Raw genomic sequence first — 24,100 nt, forward strand, 5'->3', positions numbered from 1 at the left:
AGAAGGCACATCCACAGAAAGAAAAGGCCATATGAAGTCACAGCAAGGAGATGGTCATCTACCCAAGGAGAGGCAATTCGGAGGAAACCAATCCTGGCTACACCGTGATCTCAAACTTCTAGCCTTTTGAACTATGAGGAAATAAATTTCTGTTGTTTAAACCACCAAGTCTGTGATATTTTCTTACAGCAGCTGATGGGGTTCAGGACATGCTACCTCCCCCAAAACCTGGTGCCTTGACATTTTAAATATTTTAAGCTGAAGGAGTTTGAGAAAATAGCAAAAACACGAAGATCACTCTGACCTTCCCTTCTTCACCGAAACGCCGTAAAACCTTCATGTGAGAAGTCCCTCCCTGGAAGAAAGGAGCATCCTTATCTCTGAAGACAAAAGGACACTGAGCAGAATCAAAGTTTCCCCATTTACTTCATTTACTTCTTACTCCTTAACCCATCTGACTTCACAACTGTCCACTCTTTGTCCAATCAACATAAGACTGTTTATTCAAGTCTTCATTTGCTTATGAAGGCCCTAGGTCATGTAAAATTTACAGTAAATCTGTTGTACGTCTCATGTGACTCTGTCCTTATCAGTTTAATTTTTAGACCCAGGCAGAGATCCTAAGAGAGTCAAGGAAATTCCCCCCCCACCCCCACCCCCCCACACCCCCCGCTATAGTTTCTGTTAGTCAAATGTAAAATGCTCACTTGAAGACTCCTTGCTTAGTCCAAAGGCTGCAGTTAAGAGATCCTGGATCTCAGACAGCGCTGGCGCAAGGTGAGAGTTCTGACCATGTCAGTCTCTTGGATCTCTGTCTGGGGGGGTGGGGTGCTGAGTAAAGGTGTTTAGAGTCTTTTTCTTTCCATATTCAAATTGGCAGAAGAAAAACATTTGTCTAAAAATTAATTCTTTGCACTGTGACTCTGGATTGTCTAAAAATGAGTTCTTTGGATTGTGATTCTCAATTCCTTCCGTCCCAGAGACAGTTTACTGGTTTTCAGCTTGTATCTCCTTTGGCTTCCGTGGCTTAGCTTTGTACCCTTCAGGTCATACAAGTGCTGGTTTTGTGTGTGCATTTGGCCAGTTGTCAGACTGGAGATCCCAAAATATGTCCAGACAGAAGGTGGGTTGCACCCCCTTTGCAGTTAATACAGGATAGCTGTTATCAGTTGTCAAGAAAATTGTCTAAGTCTGTCTTTCATTTGGCTATCTTTGAGAATGGTGCTGGATCTTGGGAGGGTGATATCTTTTGCACCTTCTTTAGGGATGCCTCTTGCATTTCTGGTTAAACGCTGCTTTTGGTTTTAAGCTACTTGATAGATGTAAGTTTGATTTATATACTTAATTTTTAAAAAAGACGTTTATGGTCAAAACTTGGCCAAACTGGAGGCTGATACTCCGAACTTGATAAAAATTATTTTTTTAAAAGCCCTTTTTCCTAAGCTAAATGGAACTATGTGTTTAGAGGGAAAAAACATTCTGAAGCCTACAGAGAACAATTTAATAAAACATTCCAAGGGCACATGGTTCTGAATCTAGAACATCTTATTTGGAAAGCTTCTCTCTGATAGAAAGAAGCAAAGTTGAAAGTAATTAAGATAATGGACGGGTGGGCCGGCCCCTTGATATCATTCAGGCAATGACCCAATACTTGAAGAATTAGAAACAACTGGCTTTGTCTTTTACAAAACCAGAAACTTGGCCCAGGAAGCAATTCAGAGTCCACCTATCCATACCAGTCTCCAAACCTCCCTTATTCATCTCAGAATGCTTGCTGATATTGTAAAAGATAGAGTACTGGAAACAGAACTGTCCTGCACTTAAGACAAAGAAGGACATTTAAATATTAATAACACTAGATTTCAGATCTGACACATCAGGTACCTGATACATGGCTAAAATTTTAAAACAAAAGCGATAAGGCTTCCATTTGTATTGTCCAAATTAATTTATAAAATTCCCTGAAGAAGTTCTACTGAAATTGGCTTAGATATAAATGAGCACTCACACAAATTAAGTATTTCTAAAACTCTCAGTAAGACAGCAACTAACCCAAATGTTTTCTTAAGTTCACATGATCTAGGATAATCTTTGACAAATAGAGCTAGTTTTTAAATTGTTCATATAATAAAAACAGGCATGTCTTGAGAGTTGTCAGCCTTACATATAATGCAAACATACATTTTTTTTCTTCCTAGGTTTACTATTCAAACAAACCTATATTATCTCTGCTAGATGTTTAAGATTATAAAACTATAACCCAACCTAAGAACAAAATGTACAATAAAAACGAATTGCTTGATGCATGTCAAGCATAGCAGTTAAAAAATAAAAGAGGGAAGAACCGTATGTTTAACTTTTTCAGTTTTCTGCTTCAATGATATTTTGATACTTTGCTGCTTTGTCAATGAGAAAGATAAGAAGATGGCTAACTTTGTTTTGTCTCATGAAATTTTCATAAGTTATTCAAATATAGTTGTTAAAAACAAATAAATCAAGTGAATGTAAGTGGCATAAAAGTTTGTAAATGAACTTTTCAACAAAATTATGTTTTATAATATCTACTTTAAAAATTTCAGAACTCTTTTTGATGACTTTAAACCTTAAAGCTATACCAAGTTAGGCCAAAAGATTAAGATTCATTTGAATATAGAGATTATTCCTAAATAAGATAAAACATTAAAATATTGATGACTGAATATAAGTTTATCTATCTTTGGCATCTTGGTTTTGTATAGTATAGAGAAGCTAGATATATTTGGGTCAGTTAATAAACATGATAAATTTTATAGTGAAAAAGACATATGACTCTGTGTAGTGAGTGTGAACCTTTAATTAATAAATGCAATAAATAAATAAATAAAAATGGAGTAGGCCTCCCCTACTCCAACTAAACGTAAACAAGTCAAAAACATTCAGAGCAGATAAACAAGCATAGCGAGGAAGCCTAGACCAATGTGTGTATAGTGATAAGACTAACGTGTGTGCCGTGATAAAGATCAACGTAGAGCAATGAGCTGTAAATATTTTGACCAGTGAAATGATATTGCAAAAATGTTGCAAAAACATGTTTACGTGTGTGTGTGTTGTGGAGTGGAAGCATATGAACAAGTGATGTGATATGTTCATGAAGGAGACTTAGCACAGCACATAAAAAGAGGCATCGGGTTGGACTGAGCGAAGCGAGTTCCCTGTCGGGAGAACATCATCGCCGGTGCTGCCGACGCCCCGACAGTCTCGCGGCCGACCACTCGCTGGTTCCCAGTCTCAACGTCTGCGGTGACCTCTCTGTCTAGATTGTGAGGCGATGTCTCCTTCTCCGTGGCGACATCAGCGGACTGGCGTGCCTCGATAGCGGTGCGACCCTCGTCCCAATAAAGATACAGTGAGTTACATCGCATCCATCTCTCTCGCTCCCCTTCTTTCATTTATGTTGCGGCCTCCTGGCGGGACGCAGGGCCTTTGCTCGCATCACTCTGGAAATTATGAAGTGATGTATTAATAAATTAGCTCCAGGATGATATATGTCAGTTCAAAATTTCTTACATCCTACTTTTCACTGAAAAAGAAAGATTACTGATTAAAATTTTGAATTAATGTTCATAAATGAGACTAATGAGAATAATAAGGGTAAGAAAAACCCTATATGCAAGGAAAATAAGATGTGTTTTATCAAGGTAAAGTAGAATGACAAGTTGTTCCAGAATGAGAAGAAGAAAAAGTACAGGACAAAAACTGAATGGATTTAAAGAAAAGAAAATTGCGGGGCGCCTGGGTGGCTCAGTGGGTTAAGCTGCTGCCTTCGGTTCAGGTCATGATCTCAGGGTCCTGGGATCGAGTCCCGCATCGGGCTCTCCGCTGAGCGGAGAGCCTGCTTTCCTCTCTCTCTCTCTCTCTGCCTGCCTCTCTGCCTACTTGTGATCTCTCTGTCAAATAAATAAATAAAATCTTTAAAAAAAAAAAAAGAAAAGAAAAGAAAATTGCAAGCAGTTGCAAAAAAGGAGTTTTATATGTGGTTAAGCTCCTAAGATTGAATAGTTTTGTTTATAAATTCTTTTCTTTTTTTTTTAAATGGACCTAAATATCAAATTCCATTGGTGCAAAACTAGAATTTGGTTTCTCTCTCTGCTAAAACAGAAGTCTTTTCTTAGATTAAGAAATTACAGAAAAACAAACAACAACAACAACAACAACAACAAAAAACCCACAAAAGATTTTTTTTAACCTTTTAGGTAATTTCTCTGAGAAACCAAGATGTTGTGTCTTAAAATATTTTCCTATCTTTCTGTTGTCTTAATCAGGTCTTTGATTAGTTAAAAGAAAAAAAAAGAAACAACCAAACAAAAAAACAACAACCAAAAAAACCCCCAACCTTCTCAACATTAAAGAGCAATGGTGTTTTTTTCTTTTTTAACAATCATACAATACAGCCATATGTATTTATCTTTGAAGTATTTTATGCCACTTTGGCCAAATAGATAATTTGATAACGAGGTGTTATCCTAGTTCATCAAGTCTGACCCTGGACATTATGTACGGTTTTTCCAAATCAACATGAAATGGGGTCATTTGACCTCAAACTAACTTTCTCAGAGAATCTCTGGGAAATCTCAAAAGATTTCTTCTCTTACCACCTACAGGAGAGATGGGAACATTAATTAGGTTTATTTGGCATGTTAAATTACATGGGGAGCAACACCAGATAGGAAGTGAGTCTAAACCTTTGTAGGTTATAGGTGTATGGACATTCAAGAAATTACATGAAGTTCACAGACATTTGTCCGTACCCTCATTGCCCAATTACTACATGAAAATGTTGTATGTCACAGAAATAACTAAACTTCCTTATCAAATGAACTCTTATCAGATCTTTAACCGTGGCCCCTTTTAAGCCCTTTGTCATTCACAGGCAGTTATTGACTTACTGGGTCTGTGAAAGCACTTGCAATAGCTACAGGTGGCAGGGCTGCCCCCAGAATCACTGGCGTAACACTGAGACTATTCCACTCAACTGAACGAGAATTTCTAGAATTAAGGAAAAAGCTGATAAATTCATAGAACTGCTAATTCAAGATCAAGCAGAATAAGAATTAATTACAGGGAACTGAATGGACTGATGAGGATAATTATGATTTTTATAACTTTTTATTTGAAACATTCCTGGTTCTTTAGTGTTTTGTGTTCGAGGTTTAAGGAAACCTTTTCTCTTTTCTCAGAAGCCATCTGTAACTTACAGGAGTTTGGTTAAGTATGCCAAAGTTTGGTAAAGATGAAATCATTACTTTTTCTTCTTACCCAGTCCCTCCAGAATTCAGAAACTCTTAATAAGCATTCTTATTGTCATGGAAATATATTTATTTGCATAAGTTCAATAACCTATTTTTGTAGATTTTGTGTCCTTAAAATAGGATGCAATTGGAAACGTTGCTTATCTTATCAGGGCTTTGACTAGAATGGTATATTTGAGAATGATGTGCATAGAATAAAATACCACCAGAAACCTTTAGGCAACTAAGGTTGACCTTATGGAAGCAAAAAAAAACCCTTGAAAAAAATCACCTGATACCTTTTTTTCAGGGTTTCTATCCTTACCAGTTGAGTAAGGAAATTCACCTCATGGCAGACCCAGGAACTGAATGATATTCAGGAGACAAGAAGAGAAGAATTCACCGAAATTCATAGGTATTACAGGCCTAGTCTGATGGAGTATACTTGGCTTGGCTTCCAAATCTCAAGAGGCTTTTAAAAGTCTAATCTGAGATTTTTTTTTTTTTTTTAAAGATTTTATTTATTTGTCAGAGAGAGAGAGGGAGAGAGAGCGAGCACAGGCAGACAGAATGGTAGGCAGAGACAGAGGGAAAAGCAGGCTCCCCGCCGAGCAAGGAGCCTGATGTGGGACTCGATCCCAGGACGCCGGGATCATGACCTGAGCCGAAGGCAGCCGCTTAACCAACTGAGCCACCCAGGCGTCCCTAATCTGAGATTCTTTATGAAAAGTTCCAACAAGGCAGATCCCCTTCACACCCCTCCAAAAGAAGCCAACCATTCAATTATTATTTTGCCTGCACTTCCACAAGCAATCAGACCACGTTAAATGAGACTAGATTTATTTTGCAAACAAATTAGTCTTACTTTGATCATCTTTGATAGAAATGGAGGAGACTGTAAAGAAAATAATACGTATTTCAGTTGGAAAACTATAGCACAGTCTTTTGGGTATTAAACGGTAGCCTTGTTGCCTATCTTTCAGCTTTTGTTACCTATCTCTACACTGGACTGAATCCTTAATTCTAATTTTCTCTGATATCTGGCTATAACTCTTCAAATGAACATTTCCACTTTTTCTTCTACCCTTCTGGTTTGGAATCAGTAAAAGTTAAAACTGTGGGTTTTCCTTCAGCCCTGCAAGCTGAAGCTGCCCACCCTGATGATATCACTAGAGGCATTCAAACTGCAAACCAAAAAAAAATCTGTTGGATTACCACTGCCTGCCTTCACTCCAGAAGATGATTTGGGTCCAACATCTAGAAATCTTCTTGACTTACTGCCCCCTGGACTTAAAAACTGAGTTTCTAGTTTGTTCTAAACAGGAAGCTTTGTTTTTCTTTTGTTTTCATGGAAATACGCAAGACTAAGAGACTAGTTTGATGGGTTATAAGGAAATCTGCTCAGTTTTTGAACTGTGAAATTTGGGGAAAAGTTTCAGATGGCAGAGTGATGGGGTTCAGGACTTGCTACCCAAAATAGGGCACCTCGGCGTATTAAATATTTTAAGTTGAAGGAGTTTTGAGAAAACAGCAGAAACAGAAAGGTTACTTTTATTACCTTCCTTCCGTTCTCCCCTGAAACAGGTCATAAAACCCCGAGTGAAAGGTTGCCCTTCCCATATCCAGAGGAAAAGAGCATCCTTATCTCTGAAGACAAAGGGATGCCAGAATATCTGAACAAATAGGGTTTCCCCAGTTTATTACACCTCTCTCATGTTCCTTAACCTACCATAGTCCTCTGTGACATCACCTTTCATCAGACCTAGCATAAAAATGCACAGCTCCTTCTCTGGGTCCTCATTTCCTCAAGAAGACACCCTTGTCTCATAAAACTTATATTAAATAAATGTGTATCCTTTTCTTCTGCTAATCTGTCTTTGTCAGTTTAGTTTTTAGTCCCAGCCAGGGACCCTGGATGGTAGAAGAAAACTTTTCCTCCCCTGCACAGCCTGAGTAATACAGCACCCACTACTCAGTGCACACACACACATTACTCAGCACGTAATACAGCACACATACATGATTATATATATAATTTGTTTGAATCCAGGTCTCAAGATGTGGTTGACCAGGGCAACAGATTACTTGTTTGGAGAATACATTCCCACTGGATTATAAAAAACAGCATATATTTCTGTGTAAAACAGCATATACCATTATAGCATCTCTCTGCTTTGTAATTGTTAAGAACAGACTGAATAAAGTTTTCAGAGACTGTGAAATCCTTAATTAATATTTTTATTTCCTAAATATTTCATTATTTACTATGTATCTCACCACTGTCAGTTCAGAAATCTTTCCTTGCCTCTAGTACTCAAAGTGACTGCGGGATAATCTAAGTTATGCTCAGTACTACAGAAGCAAATGATCTCCCTTTGCTATGACTGGTTTTCTGAAATCACGGAATTGCAGAACGCAAAAGATCCCTAGAGAATACGCTTTAACTTTATTATGTAGCTTCACTGGGTTGGTTCCAATAGTTCTGCAGTACATTTTGGGCCCCTTGGAATTCCATGCAATTTTAAAAAGTGGCGATTATTCCATTTCTTACACTAGGAACATCAATTCTTTGTAATGAAGTATGCAAAAACATAAGGAAAATTTATGGAAGGAAAGTATCTTGGGATTGTATGGAAATTTAAGCACTGTCTAGCCAAATTCTTAACTCAAACCATGAACCCGTTTACACATGTCACCCACCTGATAATTAAACACCTCCTGTGATCAGAAACTCATCTTTAGGAGGTGGCCTTTATAATCACACTGAGCTCGAGTCTGTTTCTGTGTGCCTTTCACTGGCTGATAGCAGTTTATAGTGGTTATTATTTTAGTCTGCCCTGCCTGCCTCCCCACGCTACCCCTCACCTTGCCCCTGACCCAGACACACTGAGGCAAAGTCCTTTCCTGGCTAACCTGACCATAAAGAGCCTCCTTTTCTCTCTGGTTGCTAAGCTTGATAAATAGCAATTTGTAGCACCCTGAAGCAGTAGGAGAATATGAAGTCTGTTGCAGAAGTAAGGAGCAGAGTAGGGGAGAGAAGGGAGAAAAACAGAAAGAAAACACCCTGGTTCTAGTTCCTTCCATGGGCAACTCTGCTTCTGCCTTTGCCACCATTTGGTTATGTGAGCCAAGAAGCCCTCTTTTTTTTCTTTTTCTTTTTTCTTTTTAAAGATTTTATTTATTTGAGAAAGAGAAAGCACAAGCAGGGGGAAGGGTAGAAGGAGAGGGAGAAGACTCCCCACTGAGCAGGAAGCCCAATGTGGGGCTCGATCCTAGGACCCTGAGATCATGACCTGAGCTGAGGGCAGATGCTTAACTGAGTCACCCAGGCACCCCCCAAAAGCCCTCTTAATTTAAGATATTTTGAGTTACACTGCTGTCACATACAAATAGGGGACTGGTTAAGGAATAAGTCTAAGTCATCCTCATTGAAACATATAAGATGTTTGAAAGTCATCATTAGAGAGATCCTATTTTTATTGTCTAAATTGGGGCACATGTTAGGTATGAACTAGAACACAATTTGCATTTACACTGAGACCGTAGCCATAAACTTGGACTGTTCCAGAAAATTTATTGCTAGCCTTCACATGCTTATTCTTTCCAGTCCACTCGTCCCTGATTCCTTCACCCTTTAGTATAAGTCACAGTTTCTAATCCCCAGGCCATGCTGACTGGTTGTCTTTGAACACCTGGCAATTGGCCAATGTCTCTCTTGGAATGTGGAAGCTAGAACTGAATCCACAGCCCAAGATGTGGTTGACTGGGGTAGCAGATGACTTGGTCTGGAGAACATACTCCTGATCCCACTGATGCAACCTTAAATTAAAACTCCTTCTGGGGTGCCTGAGTGGCTCAGTGGGTTAAAGCCTCTGTCTTTGGCTCAGGTCATGATCCCAGGGTCCTGGGATCAAGCCTCACATCAGGCTCTCTGCTCAGCAGGGAGCCTGCTTCCTCCTCTCTCTCTCTGCCTGCTTCTCTGCCTACTTGTGATCTCTGTCTGTCAAATAAATAAAATCTTTAAAAACAAAACAAAACAAAACAAAACAAAACTCCTTCTAACTCTGGTTCTTTCTCTTAAACAGTACATTAGATTGTGTCTGGCATGTCGCTGGGACTTAAAAGCCAATGAATAAATGAAGTCAACTCTACTCCAATTGGCTTCTGAGGATTCGAATATGGGATTTTTTATTTGTCTGTGTGCAATCTCATCTTCTTCGTTTTGATCAACTACATTAGTTTATACTTCACAATATCATTGTTTCTCCCAACTTCCGTTCTTCAGTAAATGTAGTGAGCATGTCATCAGTGTGTAACCATTACTGATTTTGGTCTTAGCTAACACTTAGTGCTTCTTGTGTGCCGGTCCTCATTCTAAGCATTTTAGACATTTAAACTCACTGAACATTCATAAAAAGCTATGAAATGGATATCATGATTTTTCTCACTTAACAGATAAAGAAACTGAGGCACAAAATGGTTAAGTAAGCTGCCTAAGGTCACAGGGAGCTCGTAAGCAGAAGAACCAGGATTCAAAACTAGACAATGTCCCTCCAGGATCTATACTCTTTTACACGTTTCTGTTCTCATCAAGTGCACTGATAACTAAGAGCAGGAGCAAGTCAGGGCCAAGGACAGAAACCGTGACATGCCGCCAGAGTGTGAGTACACAGCAAGCACTCAATGTGTGGGCTTTGTTCCATCAATTCCTACTCTATCGAACTGTGTAACAACCATCTAAAAAGAAAATGTCCATATCAGAGGAAGGAGCAAGATGGCGGAGAAGTGAGAGACCTAAATATCGTCGGGTCCCAGGAATTCAGCTAGGTCGTTATCAAACTGTTCTGAACACCTACAAACTCAACAGGAGATAGAAGAGAAGAACAGAAAAGTGACCACTTTCCAGAAGGTAGGATGTGCAGATTAATGAATCCAAGGCGACATAGGGGAATAGAGGCTGCGGGGGGGAGGGGCAGCTCCCAGCAAGCGGTGGAGACGCACAGCACAAAAACGGGACTGTTAGAGTCTGCTCCACTGAGGGACATCGCTCCAGAGGCTAAGCCGGGGTGGGGGAGGGGGGTCAGGGGGTGGCCCTTGCAGGGACAGTGTGGTCTCAGGATCCGCAGGGTCACAGAAAGACCAGGGGCCTCTGCGTGAGGCAGAGCCCCCAGGTATCAGAGTGGGGGAGTGAGCTGGCAGCTACAGGTTCCCTTAAACTGTGATCCCGGACAACATAGGGTCATTGCTCTTCAGGCAGGGACAGAACAAGCTGCAGATCCGGCGACGCTTACCTTCCTCCTCTGGGAGAAGCAGTGCAGCAGGAATCTGCTGGGTTTGGAGACTTCAAACAGGGCTGAGCGCCAGAGACAGAAACGCTCGCTCACAGGCCAGTGAGCTCGGAGCTTGGCCAGAGACTAGAGAGAGGGGAGGAGCTGACGGCTTTTCTCCCAGGGCGCACTGAGGAGTGGGGCCCCAACCTCTCAGCTCCCCGGGGCAAGAGACTGGGCGCCGCCATCTTCATTCCCGCCCTCCAGAGCTCTACGGAAAGCGCTGAGGGAACAAAAGCTCCCCAGAGCAAACCTGAGCAGATTGCTTAGCCCGCCCCTGGCAAGGGCGGTGTAATTCTGCCTCAGGCAAAGACATTTGGGAATCAGGGCAACAGGCCCCTCCACGCAGAAGATCAGTGAGAAATACCTGGCCAAGACCAAGTTCACCAATCAATGAGAACTGTAGAACTTCAGAGCTACGGAATACAGCATATTCATGGCTGTATTCGTGGAATTCATGGCTTTTCCCCATGATTCCGTAGTCTTTTAAAATTAAATTTTTTTAATTTTATTTTTTTCTTATTCTATTTTTTTAAATTTTCTCCTCTTCCCTACTTTAACGGTTTTTAACTATTTTATCTTATCAATACCTTTTTAAAAATCTTTTAAAATTTTCATTGTTATAGTCATATTTTATCCCTTCATTATATTTAACCTTGTTTTTTGATACATAGAGGGTTTTTTTCTTTAAAATTTGAGGATACAATTACTTCTAATAGATCAAAATATACCTTAAATCTAGCTATGGCTTTGTTCTAGTTCCAGCCTTATCACATTCTTTCTTTTTTTTTTTTTAACCAACTTCTTATCTTAACAATTCCTCTTTTAGAATCTTCTTAAATTTTCATCTTTGCAGTCATATTACAAGCTTTCATCATGTTTACCCTTATTTTTGCCTATATATGTTTTTGTTCTTTAAAATTTTGAGAGGTAGTTTCATCTAACAGACCAAAATACACCCAAAATCAAGTGTGTGGCTCTTTTCTATTCACCAGTCTAATATCTTTTTCTCCTTTTTTTCCCCCATTTTTCTCCCCTGTGTTTCGGTTCTCTTCTGATTTGGTTAGTGTATATTTTTCTGGGGTTGTTGCTACACTTTTAGTATTTTGTTCCCTCATTCATCTATCAATGACAAGGTGGAAAAACTCACCACACACACACACAAAAAAAAAAAAAAAAAAAAGCAAGAGGCAGTACCAATGGCTAGGGACCTAATCAATATGGACATTAGTAATACATCAGAACTAGAGTTCAGAATGATAATTATCAAGGTGCTAGCTGGGCTCCAAAAAAACATGGACAATGTTAGGGAATCCCTTCTGGAGAAATAAAATCCCTTTCTGGAGAAATAAAAGAACTAAAATCTAACCAAGTTGAAATAAAAAAAGCTATTAGTGAGGTGCAATAAAAAATGGAGGCTCTTACTGCTAGGATAAATGAGGCAGAAGAGAGAATTAGTGACATAGAAGACCAAATGATGGAGAATAAAGAAGTTGAGCAAAAGAGAGACAAACAACTACTGGACACAAGGGGAGAATTCGAGAGATAAATGATACCATAAGACAAAACAATATTAGAATAATTGAAATCCCAGAAGAAGAAGAAAGACAGAGGGGGCAGAAGGTATACTGGAGCAAATCATAGCAGAGTATTTCCCAAATGTGGTGAAGGAAACAAGCATCAAAATCCAGGAGGCACAGAGAACTACCCTCAAAATCAATAAAAATAGGTCCACACCCTGTCATCTAACAGTAAAACTTACAAGTCTCAGTGACAAAGAGAAAATTCTGAAAGTAGCTTAGGACAAGAGGTCTATAACATACAATGTAGAAATATTAGATTGATAGCAGACCTATCCACAGAGACCTGGAAGGGCAGAAAGGACTAGCATGATATATTCAGAGCACTAAACGAGAAAAATATGCAACCAAGAATACTGTATCCAACTAGGCTGTCATTGAATATATAAGGAGAGATAAAAATTTCCAGGACAAACAAAAATTAAAAGAATTTGCAAACACCAAACCAGCCCTACAGGAAATATTGAAAGAGGTCCTCTAAGCAAAGAGAGAGCCTTAAAGTAACAGACCAGAAAGGAACAGAGACAATATACAGTAACAGTCACCTTATAGGCAATACAATGAAACTAAATTAATATCTTTTAATAGTTACCCTGAAAGTGAATGGGCTAAATGCCCCAATCAAAAGACACAGGATATCAGAATGGATTAAAACAAAACAAAACAAACAAACAAACAAACAAAAAAACCAACAACCAAAACAAGACCTGTTGATATGCTGTCTAAAAGAAACTAATTTTAGACCCAAAGACAGCTCCAGATTTAAAGTGAGGGGGTGGAAAACAATTTACCATGCTAATGGACATCAAAAGAAAACTGGGGTGGCAATCCTTATATCTGATCTATTAGATTTTAAGCCAAAGACTATAATAAGAGATGAAGAAGGACACTATATCATACTTAAAGGTTCTGTCCAAGAAGAAGATCTAACACTTTTAAATATCTATGCCCCTAACACATGGTAGCTTCCAATTATAAAAACCAATTAATATCAAAATCAAAGAAACACATTGACAATAATACAATAATAGTAGGGGACTTTAACATCCCCTTCACTGAAATGGACAGATCATCCAAGTAAAAGATCAACAAGGAAATAAAGGCTTTAAATAACACACTGGACCAGATGGACATCACAGAGATGTTCAGAACATTCCATCCCAAAGCAACAGAACAAACATTCTTCTCTAGTGTACATGGAACATTCTCCAGAATAGATCTCATCCTGGATCACAAATCAGGTCTCAACTGGTACCAAAACACTGGGATCATTCCCTGTATATTTTCAGACTGCAATGCTCTGAAGCTAGAACTCAATCACAAGAGGAAAGTTGGAAAGAACCCAAACACGTGGAGGCTAAAGAGCATCCTATTAAAGATCCTACTAAATGAATGGGTCAACCAGGAATTAAAGAAGAATTGAAAAAATTCGTGGAAACAAATGAAATTGAAAATACAACAGTTCAAAATTTGTGGGACACAGCAAAGGTGTTCCTGAGAGGAAAGTATATAGTGATACAAGACTTTCTCAAGAAACAAGAAAGTTCTCAAGTACACAACCTAACCCTACACCTAAAGAAGCTGGAGAAATAACAGCAAAGAAAGCCTAAACCCAGCAGGAGAAGAGAAATAATAAAGATCAGAGCAGAAATCAATGAAATAGAAACCAAAAGAACAGTAGTACAAACCAATGAAACTAGGAGCTGGTTCTTTGAAAGAATTAATAAGATTGATAAACCCTTGGCCAGACTCATCAAAAAGAAAACAGAAAGGACCCAAATGAATAAAATCATGAATGAAAGAGGAGAGATCACAACTAACACCAAAAAAATACAAACAAAAGAGGCCAGCATTACCTTGATCTCAAAACCAAAGATCCCATCAAAAAAAGAGAATTGCCAACCAATATCCTTGATGAACACGGATGCAAAAACTCACACCAAAATACTAGCCAATAGGATCCAACAGTACATTAAAAGGATTATTCACCATGACCAAGTGGGATTTACTCCTGGGCTGCAAGGTTGGTTCAACATCTGAAAATCAATCAATGTGATACAATACATTAATTTAAAAAAAAAGAAAAAGAACCATATTATTCTCTCAATACATGCTGAAAAAGCATTTAACAAAGTACAGCATCCTTTCATGATCAAAACTCTTCCAAGTATAAGGATAGAGGGTACATACCTCACTACCATCAAAGCCATCTATGAAAAACCCACAGCGAATATCATTCTCAATGGGGAAAAACTGAGAGCTTTCCCCTAAGGTCAGGAACATAGCAGGGATGTCCACTATCACCACTGCTATTCAACATAGTACTAGATGTCCTAGCCTCGGCAATCAGACAACAAAAAGAAATAAAAGGCATCCGAATTGGCAAGGAAGAAGTCAAACTCTCACTCTTTGCAGATGATATGATACTTTATGTGGAAAAAACAAAAGAATCCACTCCCAAACTGCTAGAACCCATACAAGAATTCAGTAAAGTGTCAGGATATAAAAATCAATGCTCAGAAATCAGTTGCATTTCTCTACATCAACAGCAAGACAGAAGAAAGAGAAATTAAGGAATATCTTTACATTTGAAGTGCACCCGAATGTTTATAGCAGCAATGTCCACAATAGCCAAACTATGGAAGGAACCTAGATGTCCACCAACAGATAAATTTTAAGAAGATGGGGTATATATACACAATGGAATACCATGCAGCCATCAAGAAATAAAATCTTGCCATTTGCAACGACATGGATGGAAGTAGAGGGTATTATGATAAGTGAAATAAGTCAATCAGAGAAAGAATTATCATATGATCTTTCTGATATGAGGAATTTGAGAGGCAGGGTGGGAGGTTGTGGGGGCTAGCGAGGGAAAAAATGAAACAAGGCGAGATCAGAAGGGAGACAAACCATAAGAGACTCTTAACCTCATGAAACAAACTTAGGGTTGTTGGGAGGTTGGGAGCAAGGGATGGGGTGGTTGTGTTATGGACAGTGGGTAGGGTATGTGCTATGGTGAGTGCTGTGAAATGTGTAAGTCTGATGATTCACAGACCTGTACCCCTGGAGCAAATAATACATTATATGTTAATAAAAAAAATTTTTTAAAAGAAAAAGAAAATATCAATTGTCTTGCTGAAGCCCAGATCGACTGTTCTAGTATCAGTGTTTTAGATACTTACAAAGCATCTTTTTCTTAATCCAATTTAGAATGTTCTCTTGGATCAATGTCAAGCTCTGTTATTGTTCTGCAGGCTCTTCCTCTCTCCCTCCCTCCTTCCTTTCTCTTTGCTTCGTTCCTTGCTATTCTCACTCCCTTTCCTTCCCTCTCTCATTCTTATCCTGCACAACTTTCTCTTTTAAGAAGAACTGCATTTGGCCGACTCTTGTCTGCTAATCCCTGCTCTGCAATTTCTTAAAGATAACATTTTACCTGGAGGTCTACCTAACCCCAGGTTCTAATTTCCTTGGCCAGAGATCTGAATCTACTTACAGATGCTGGACGATCTGCAGCTTTCTCTTGAGAAATTAGAGCTATTAGCAAAATATGCAAACTTTTATAATTTTATAACTCTAATAATTAAATTTTTTCATACTGCAAGTTCAACAGAGGCTTGACAGACCAATCAATGACCTGAACCAAGTTTGAAAATTTGTTTTCATGGGGCACCTGGGTGGCTCAGTTGGTTAAGTGACTGCCTTCAGCCCAGGTCATGATCCCAGAGTCCTGGGATTGAGTCTGCTTCTCCCTCTGATCCTTACCCCTCTCATGCTCTCTCCTACTCTCTCTCTTTCTTTCTCTCTCTCTCAAATAAATAAATAAGCAAATACAATCTTTTAAAGAAAGAAAATCTTTCTTCTTTTGGTAACGTAACTTCACTTTGACAAATGTATGTGTCAAGTTGACCATGGCAAGAACAAATCAAACACAATGTAATGATACTGACCAACATCATGGGCACACGGACAATGTACAGTGATTACGAGGTTGACGGTTTCAAAGATAGCAAGATTATTAGTTGAATAACTCCAAATTTAAATGTGAAAAGTGAGAAATGAATTGTAGAAAAATCTGAAAGTTACCTGATGCTATGGTCTTCCTAGATCCAAGTCTCTTAGAGGCAGAGAAAGGCAAAGCCAAATGGTGGAGTCTCCATGGAAATTAGTCTATACAAGTACAGGGCTTTAAATTAATTTGGACAATCCTGAAAGAATTAGAGAAAGTCAAGATATAAGTAAAAATGAAAAACTTCTCTCCTGACTAGCCTGGCTATCGAATGCCCAGCAGCCTGCCTCTAGCAAGGACAGAGCCAGTGACAAATATTGCCAGCCAAGAGATGAGTTTTTTCACCTCTCTGCAAGGCTGAATAGAAGGAATTTAATTTGCCTGCCTGGCTCTTATGCAATGCCAGGTAACCATAGAATAAAGAGGGCTTTGAGAGAGAAAGCCAGACTTCCCAAACACATTGCTACAATCATATCCTCCTGTTGTCAGATGCCTGCAGACACAGCGACCAACATGTCCCAGACTGCTTCTTGCTATCGCTCAGATCCATAAGGCTCTGACTCCCACAGAGAAGCATGGGAGATAGAAAGGCTCCAACTGCTCTCCCTGTGAAAACTCCCAAGTGAAATTCCATCAGACAGAAGCCAGCTCGCTGCCGAGTCAATTGAGGCTTTTATCAGTCAGATTTGTATATATTATAGAAAGAGCCAAAGAAGGGAGTTACTGTATACCACGTATATTTTTAGTTCCCTACGATTCGTTGCTGTTGGACTTACTGTGAGGGGCAGGGAAGAAAAAAAAAAATCAACTTCAGTCTCTTCTGTGTGTACTGGTGGCTTTTTGAGGTCTCTAAGGTTTGCTGGACTTGTCTGCTTGCTTTTCAGATATACTCTGATGAATTCCGTAGCACGGAGAGCATGCTATCAGTTTCATGATCCAAATTCACCCCCTATTTCACTGATTTTTCAAATAATTTCCTGAAGGGGCACCTGGGTGGCTCAGTGGGTTAAAGCCTCTGCCTTCAGCTCAGGTCATGATCCCAGGGTCCTGGGATCGAGCCCCGCATCCGGCTCTCTGCTCAGCAGGGAACCTGCTTCTCCCTCTCTCTCTGCCTGCCTCTCTGCCTACTTGTGATCGCTGTCTGTCAAATAAATCAATAAAATCTTTAAAAAAAATAATTTCCTGAAGAGGGTCCGTGTGTGTGTGTGCAAATACACACATGCGCACAAGCTTCCACAGATCTGATTTTAGCTTCAGGACTCATTCTGTTCACCAACAGCAGCACAATAAAAGCATCTCATTTGGCAAAACCAGCAAGGAAACCTTGCAATCCTCTCATTTTCTTCACTGACTTCAGCTTTTGCCGAAGCAATTCCCTATGGGAAAATACACACAAAAACAAGCAAACAAGATATGTGGATGTTGAGATAGTATTGACATCACTGGTTCGCAATAAGGGAACTTAACATTTTTTTTAGTTGATCTCCTGCAGGCTTTTGAGAAGAGAAATCGTCCTCCGACTATTTTATTCACTGCCATAAGAATTTTAAGCATCTCCACTTCCCCTCCAATGTCCTTCCAACCATTCGATGTTTCGATCCCTCGACAAGAATTTATTGAGCACCTGTAATGGGCCAGGCAAGGGTGGTGGACTGGGGGTGGGAAGGTGATCAGGCTGGCACGGATCCTTCCCACCCAAATGTTAATAGGGACAATCCAAGGAGGAAGGGTGAAATCCCTCAAGCCAGGTGGTGGACGCCATACGGAATAAATGCCACATCTCTGGGGATGGGAGAGGAAGAAAGGGGATACTTATCATCCAAATAAAGTAATTTCTTTAGCAAGATGTTTATAGAAGCACTAAAGTATGGCTTTCAAAGGCTGGGCGTGGACGAGGCAGTCTTTGCTTTCTTCTTCGGAGGTCAAGCATACAAAAGTGAGCCCCATCTCCTTGGACCCGAATGGCCTCCTGGATATACAACCTCTTCAGTCTCACAGAGCCCCAAACCCAGAAAGGCCCCAGGCTCGGTTTAGTACTCTATTGTTGCTGTTTTAAAATTCTTTGTTTTTTCTTTTTTTTTTTTTATATTTTATTTTTTTTAAAAGATTTTATTTATTTATTTGACAGAGAAAAACCACAAGTAGACGGAGAGGCAGGCAGAGAGAGGAGGAAGCAGGCTCCCCGCTGAGCAGAGAGCCCGATGCGGGACTCGATCCCATGACCCTGAGATCACGACCTGAGCCGAAGGCAGCGGCTTAACCCACAGAGCCACCCAGGCGCCCCTTTGTTTTTTCTTAAAAAAAAAAAAAAAAAAAAAGACTGTATTTATTTATTTGACAGAGATAGACAGTGAGAGAGGCAATACAAGCAGAGGGAGTGGGAGAAGGAGAAACAGGCTTCCCACTGAGCAGGGAGCCCCGATGCAGGGCTCCATCCCAGGACTCTGGGATCATGATCTGAGCGGAAGGCAGATGCCTAATGACTGAGCCACCCAGGTGCCCCTGCTGTTCTGAAACTCTTGATAGTTTTTGGACAAGGGGCCCTACACTGTCTTTTTGCACCAGGCCTTGCAAATTACACAGTCAATTGTGGTAGAATTGGTAGAAGTGGTAGACAACTGGGAGGGGTAGAGGAGGGGGGAGTGTGGATGTGGGGTCGGGCAATTATGTTGGGGAGGGGCTAATTCTGAGCTCATACCCCCTCAGGCAGGTCCCATAGAGACCCAACTTTGGGAGATTATGGCACTGGATAGTCATAGATGTTCAAGGAATAATTTATTAAGCAACTACTTTTCTAATATTTATTCAACAAAAATTTACTGAGCAAAATCTTTAAAGATGAACCAAATAAAGCTTAAAGATTTAATTCACCAATCATATTTGAGCCCTCTGACAGCATTATTTTAAAAAGAGCAATGGAGAAAGCTTTATACAAGATTATTAAATTATTTCCAACAGTTTTAATGTAGAAGGCAATATATCGAATATTGAATTTCATATCAAAAGCCTGGTTTTATATACAGGGTTTTCGTCTCACTACTTGTATGATCTTGTCTGGGAGACTTAAGCATTTTGAGCCTCTTTTATTTTTTCTATCTACAAGACAACAATAATAATACTATGTTCATGAGTTGCTAAAAGGGTCAAATTGAATAGTGTAGGTAAAGTGACTCTCAGAGTCCATACCACATAGTAGGCGCTCAGTAAATCACTGTGGGGGTTTGATATAATTATAGGCCTTTTATTAGAGACAGAAATAGATTTCTAGTAAAATCTAGACAGAAATAGATTTCATAGTAATCCATTGAGGAAAAGTGTATTATTAATATATTAGAATTTAAAAGATTATGCTTTCTAAAATAAAAAAAGATTATGCAAAAGATTACTATTGTACTCATCTTTATCTGTACTTTTTACTTCTTCTCAACACAAGCCAGCATTCTTACCTTTGATGCTAGAATTCTTCCCTTTAAATAGCACTTATACCTTATACACATAATTCTTACATAAATTTTACTGAGATTCCAGGAATTTTTGTTCCTATGGTATATGTAGGTGCACAGCCATGCACAATTAATCAGAATTCAAAGTACAAGCGAATCAACTAGCCACCACCATTTCCTCAAAATTACTATTGTCTCTCTTTCTACAACCTGACCGGTCCAGAATCTGGGGTTTCTTCTTAAACCCTTTTTAGTCCAATGCTAATCACTTGTATGTCAGAAAATAAATAATCATTGTTTGCTTTCACCACCACCAACTGAAAAACAGAGTTTGTTCTTTTTTTTTAAAATTTAAAAAGTAAAATTCAAGTCAATTAAATTGAATTTGGTATAATCCTAAGGGAAATGTTATCACTCTGTTCTACTCCCTAGCTACTTTCTTTCCGACTTTGAAAGGTACATGTTTGGTTATCATTATTTTGTCAAGTAACAAATAAGATCTCAGTCAGATATCAAAGACAACTCCAGGCTCGTGCAGAGCACTCAGGGGAAGGGAGAATTAGGCGTCTCTAAGGTCACTGTCATGGCTATTAGCTAAGGGCTCCTATTCAGCACCATTGAGAGCACCTGTGATCACAACCAGAGACCATGGCGACCGCTCAAGAAGTAAATTCTATAAATTGTGAAAGTCATTTCATATGTATTATAAAATACTTGTAGAGAATTTGTTGAAACACTATCGAATATTAATTATTTGGCTAAACACTTTATGCAAAGAACCCAAAAGGACTCCATGAAGTAGCTCCATCTATAGCAGACGAACGTGAGGTCTAGAGAGTTTGAGACCGACAAGCATCATGACTAAGCTAAGTCTGTCAGACACCGGCAGTGGTGCTCTTATCTACGGGATTGTTAGTCTGCCTTCCATTTGGCCATTTGCCATTTGGTTCACTACCTCTGCTGACTTTTTTTGTTTGTTTTAAGATTTTATTTATTTATTTGACAGAGAGAGAGAGGGAACACAAGCAGAAGGAGTGGGAGAGAGAGAAGCAGGCTTCCCGCTGAGCAAGGAGCCCCATGTGGGACTCGATCCCAGGACCCCGGGGTCATGACCTGAGCCGAAGGCAGACACTTAACCGGCTGAGCCACCCACCCAGGTGCCCCTCTGCTGACTTTCCTTATCTAGAACTAAGAATCTTGGTAAGTGAGCTATCCTGCAGGGCCTACCCCCAGTAAAAGAGGGCCTGGACAGAAACAAGTTACAGAAATATCAAATTCTCAAGCTCGGGGTTTAAAGTCGATGTTTTCTTACATCTTAATCCCAGAACTACCCTCAGGCCGCAGGGCACCACTAAAATTACATGAATGCACCACACAGACATATGCAAGTTCTACCTTCCACGGATGTTTCCTTTAAAACGTGAATGAGCATTCGTTTAGACAATAAATACTTTCGGGACAGAGAAACCACTGTGTTACATGTAACACAATTGAGCTGTTTGAAGCGTAATTCTGGAGTAAAATTCAATAATCATGGTCATGGTTCTCTCTTTTAAAGTCAATCGTGTTTTTCATATTCTATAACTCTAAATCAGCCACTTCAAGCACAGGTTTGCCAAACGCTATGATACCCAATCTTACTCAGTGCAGTGGCCCCCATGTGAAGGATGCTTGGTTCTCGTGCTGCTGCAGGCCAAGTTAGAACCTTCTTTGTTGGGGCGCCTGGGTGGCTCAGTGGATTAAAGCCTCTGCCTTCAGCTCAGGTCATGATCTCAGGATCCTGGGATCGAGTCCCAAATCAGGCTCTCTGCTCAGCGGGGAGCCTGCTTCCCCCTCTCTCTCTCTCTGCCTGCCTCTCTGCCTACTTGAGATCTCTGCCTGTCAAATAAATTTAAAAAAAAAAAAAAAAAAAAAACTTCCCCGAATGACGGGGAAGTGTCAAATCTGCTAACATGGCCTTTGTACCTCGCAGAGGGGAAGACATTTTAATAAACTATATCTGTTAAAAGGAATGCAGTTTGCAGAGATATTTACTTTTGAACAGCCCGTGAGAAAGCTACAGAAAGGCAGAAAACAAAACCGTGAACTCACTTGGATCATGCCTTTCTTGCTCATCTCTTGTTTTTCTGTCTTCCACCGCCTCTTCTCTGTAATTTTCTGCTCAGGCTGAAACGTGGAAAATTCTTCAGCTTCCGCTTCTTGCTAGTAAGTAAAAAGAGGTCAAGCCAGAAAGGCAGCAGAACACACACTGGTTTGTAGGCCACACACAGCAGAAAGTCTCCAAGAAAATGTTCAGAGCTCTATCCACATCGCCACGAAAGATGCCACGCCGCGGGAGACCAGGGAGCCATGTCTTATGGTTATCTGAGCCGAGCATGTCTGAACCCAAATCACTTCCTAGGGGCGCCTGGGTGGCTCAGTGAGTTAAAGCTTCTGCCTTTGGCTCAGGTCATGATCCCAGGGTCCTGGGACGGAGCCCCATATCGGGCTCCCTGCTCAGTGGGGAGCCTGCTTTCCTTCTTCTCTCTCTGCCTGCCTCTCTGCCTACTTCTGATCTTTGTCAAATAAATAAATAAAATCTTAATTTAAAAAATCACTTCCTAGCCTTTTCAGTAGCTTATTCTCATCCACCCACCTCTCAAAAATACAGAAAATTGGTTTTCTGGATTCAACATATAGGTCACTTCATTTAAGCCTCTGCTCAAATGTCACCACCTCAGAGTGGCCTTTGCAAATCACACGTCTAAAATGTCACCCCACACCCTCTACCCCACTTTCTGCTGCTTTACTTCATAGCGGTGATGTCTACCTGACATTTTATAATATATTTTCTGGTCATTTATTTGTCGGTTCTTTCTCCTTCTGGAATGGGAGTCGATCTGCTTTGCTGACCACTATCCCCCCCAATGCCTAGAATAGTACCCCACACATGACAGGGACTCAATAAATAATTGTTGAATTAATTAAATACCTGTGAAAACAAGCCGGGCCATATGGAGCTGGCAGAAGTACCCCGGCGTGCTATTTTCTGATGTCATTTGTTCTCACATAATTCCACCAGAAAGAAACATTTCCAGGGAGAGAATCCCCAGTCCAAGCTTCTTCCAGTTCCTTCCTTCTGTTCTCTGTGTAGTCAACCCAAAGGATATTTGAGTTCCATTTGCAGACGGACGCTAGAGATAGACATGATAATGTCCCCTCAACTTAAAAGGGCTGAGCATGTTTTGAAAGTGTTTTATGAACTGGAAACCTATGAGGTATTTCACTGCGGCCCCATAAAACCATACACCCTGCTGGAATCTCATCCTATGAAATCTGGCAGTGTTTCCTTCCTGAGTAAGGAGTTCAATTCACGTTTTCATTGAAGTTCATACCCAGATACAAATCAGTCTCACCGCCACAGGCAACAGTTCGCAGAATTCCCCAGGCCCTCGGGGGGCTGAGGGGTGGCACAGCTTCTTCTGTTCACGTGGGGGCTTCGTGGCACGGCGCGTCTCACGCCGGCCTGGCTGCCAGGGCCCTTGGAGGCAGTTGGCTCAGGGGGCTTCTGGCTTCCATCTCAATGCAAGCTCCCCTTCTAAGGCCGCTCTGGATTTCCTGTGGTAATCCCTCTTTGTGTCCCTCTGAGAAAGAAACAATAATCGCTTTTTTTCTCCCCCTGAGAGGGAAGTTCAAGAGCACAAGTGGTTTTCGTTAGGGATTCAATAAACACTTTGGCAGGAATGAGAGAAAAGCATGGAAGAGCGCGAGTGGTTCTTCAGTTCTAGCCAAAGGTGGATATTCTCCTGTGAGGAGAATCAGGCAGTCAATCCTGAGAGGAACCTACCTCGCTGATATGTCAGGCGACTGAAGTCTACGAGCTCCTCCTTGGTTGGTTTAAAGAGTGCCATTATCAAGAAATGATTGTTACTGCAACAAAGTTGGTAACAATGACAGCCAGAGCACCGGTGTTCTGGGTATTCGGAAGTTCTTTCCTGCCTGTGGGGAATTTGCCCTGATTTGCATTGACTTTCTGACTTCCTGCAGGCAAACACCTGGAGACTCTTTCCTGAAGGAACTGCTGAGCTAGGGACAAAGCCATCGCATGAAGTCTTCATTAACAGCAAGGCAGTCAGCTCTTCCCATCCCCAAGCCAAGTTCTCAGGCTTCAGAGAGGTTGAAAATAAAAGGGTAGTTAAAGGAAAGCTTTAAAAAAAAAATACTTTTGTCTTCTTCATGGTCAAGAGAGCGAGCTAATTCACACACACACACACACACACACACACATTCATATTTTACTGGCCTTTTGGCTCCGATGTCTGTAACCCCAAGCTTCCCTGATCCTAGGGTTTAGCTAGGGACCCCAAGTCATGGTATCGATAGTCCATCCCATCACTTTTCCTGATGCCTGGAGAAGCAGACAACTGAGGACACCCTGAGCTGATGGCTGATGGACTCCTGTGGGAGATCTACCTGTGGGACTCTCGCCACAGAT

General features: G+C 40.5%; 1 long non-coding RNA gene across 1 annotated transcript; it reads right to left on the reverse strand.

The window, feature by feature from the left end:
- Positions 1 to 2,997: 2,997 nt before the first annotated feature.
- On the reverse strand, positions 2,998 to 22,657 carry LOC122900168. Its single transcript, XR_006383191.1, has 4 exons — positions 22,598 to 22,657; positions 21,718 to 21,828; positions 16,261 to 16,382; positions 2,998 to 3,476 (listed from the first exon to the last, which is right to left on the reverse strand). It is a non-coding gene; the product is annotated as an uncharacterized LOC122900168 (long non-coding RNA).
- Between the last annotated feature and the right edge of the window lie 1,443 nt (positions 22,658 to 24,100).

Source organism: Neovison vison, chromosome 1 (genome assembly GCF_020171115.1).
Source record: "Neovison vison isolate M4711 chromosome 1, ASM_NN_V1, whole genome shotgun sequence".
Taxonomy (NCBI): domain Eukaryota; kingdom Metazoa; phylum Chordata; class Mammalia; order Carnivora; family Mustelidae; genus Neogale; species Neogale vison.